Below are 2,605 nucleotides of genomic sequence, written 5' to 3'. Positions count from 1 at the left end.
AGATATAAATTAGCATTGAAATTTCTTTAAAATGCTATTAGGTTAATAAATATATTTTTCAGTTTAAAAATTGTTCATTTGCTTCCAACTCACCTTTCCTTTCCATTTGCATCTTCTTTCATTGGTCTTTGAATATCACATAGTTAAGAACACATGCATCTGGTATATGTAACACTTAATTCTTGGTACCAGTGAGAAAGAACAACTAGCACATTTTCAAACTGAGGTTCAGTCCAATAAATATTAAGTTGGTGCAAAAGTAATTGCTGTTTTAGCGTTGTTGAAATTTGCTGTTTCATACTGGAATACATTCTTATTAATAAATAAATGTGGTTATGTCATACATCATTTTAATGTGTATTTCTCACTTTATGTTTTTGATAATGACTTATTACTTGCTGTTTATTTTATATTTAATTTAGACTATGGAAGCGATGTTAGCCAAAAAGCAAATTTGAGTGATTTTCTTATTCAAGTTCAAAATGGGTTCGAAATGGGTCGTAAAGCATTGGAGACAACTTGCAACACCAACAACGCATTTGACTCAGGAACTGCTAATGAACATACACTGCCGTGATGGTTCAAGAAGTTTTGCAAAGGAGACAAGAGTCTTGAAGATGAGGAGCACAGTGGCTGGCCATGGGAAGTTGACAATGGCCAACTGAGAGCAATCATCAAAGCTGATCCTCTTACAACTACACAAGAAGTTGCTGAAGAACTTGACGTCAACCATTCTACCGTCTTTTGGCATTTGAAACAAGTTGGAAAGATGAAAAAGCTCCAAAAGTGAGTGCCTCATGAGCTGACTGAAAATCAAAAACAAATCATCGTTTTGAAGTGTCGTCTTCTCTTGTATGCAACAACAACGAACCATTTCTCAATCGGATTGTGACATGTTATGAAAAGTGGATTTGATACCACCACTGGCGACGGCCAGCTCAGTGGTTGTACTGAGAAGAAGCTCTGAAGCACTTGCACCAAAAAAAGCTCATGGTCACTCTTTGGTGGTCTGCTGCCTGACTGATCCACTACAGCTTTCTGAATCCTGGCAAAACTATTACATCTGAGAAGTATGCTCAGCAAATTGATGAGATGCACCAAAAACTGCAATGCCTGCAGCTGGCATTGGTCAACAGAAAGGGCCCAATTCTTCTCCACGACAACTCTTGACCACATGTCGCACAACCAATGCTTCAAAAGTTGAACAAATTAGGCTACGAAGTTTTGCCTCACCAGCCATATTCATCTGACTTCTCTCCAACCGACTACCACTTCTTCAAGCATCTTGACAACTTTGTGCAGGGAGAATGCTTCCACAACCAGCAGGATGCAGAAAATGCTTTCCAAGGTTCTTTGAATCCTGAAGCATGGACTTTCACGCTACAGGAATAAACAAACTTATTTCTCATTGGCAAAATGTGTTGATTGCAAAGCTTCCTATTTTGATTAGTGAAGATGCGTTTGAGCCTAGTTATAATGATTTAAAATTCATGGTCTGCAACTACAATTACTTTTGCACCAACCTAATAATACCATGAAGTTCACTTGCAACATTTAAACATATTTTCATATATATATGTATATATACATACACACTGACACATATACACACATGTATGTATATATGTATATGTATGTGCATGTATGTGTGTGCATATATACAAAAAATTTAAAAAATGAAAGTTTATATATGTAACAAAGTTCCATTTGTTTTCTTTTACCAAAGTAAATAACAGTAAATTAACCAAAATGCTTGGTTTTTGATGACCATAAACAATAGTAGAAATTGCAATAATTGTATTTTCTTAGACATACAGTGGGTTTTAGCCAAAATACTGTGAGTGGTGAAACTGTATTTTGTTCATCTTTATGTTCTCAGGTTCCTGTCATGAACAGATACTCAATAAATATATGTTAACTTAGTAAGTATATAATATATATATACACATTGTGTATAATTTACATATAAATGTATATGAATATACACAAACATGTATGTGAATATATACATATATTTATTATTCAGCCAAAGTTCTCATAAAAATTAAGAAAAATAAGGGTGGGGGAAATACCTAAGATGGATAACAATATCCCATTATAATTTTCATGTATATAATTTCATTTCATTTTTTATAATGCTGTAAGAAAGGCAGAGGGATAATAACAGTAAATAAGTAATTTTTCTAAGGTCACATAGCTGGTTAATTACTGAATAGTACTGAAATCCAGGTATTTTTATTCATTTACTCAACAAATATGTATTGGCTTCCTGTGATGAATCAGGTACTGTTCTAGGTGCTTGAAATACATCAGTGAACAAATAGAGATCCCGACCCTAAGCATCTTACCTTTAGCCCGGTGTCCTTTTCCTATAACATCCTATTACTCAAATAAAAGTTAAATATAGAAAATTTTGTGTTTTTTACAGTTAATTCTATTAATAGATACTCATCATCTATCTTTGTTGTTCCGATTTGTTTTATTTATTTATTTTAATTCTATTTTATTGTGGTTAAGAACACTTAACATGAAATTTACCTTCTTAACAAATTTTTAAGTGTACAGTGCATTATTGTTGACTATAGGTACAATTTGTATAGCAGAT

Source organism: Propithecus coquereli, unplaced genomic scaffold (genome assembly GCF_000956105.1).
Source record: "Propithecus coquereli isolate 6110/MARCELLA unplaced genomic scaffold, Pcoq_1.0 Scaffold160, whole genome shotgun sequence".
Classification (NCBI taxonomy): Eukaryota; Metazoa; Chordata; class Mammalia; order Primates; family Indriidae; genus Propithecus; species Propithecus coquereli.
This window is presented reverse-complemented; position numbering follows the sequence as displayed.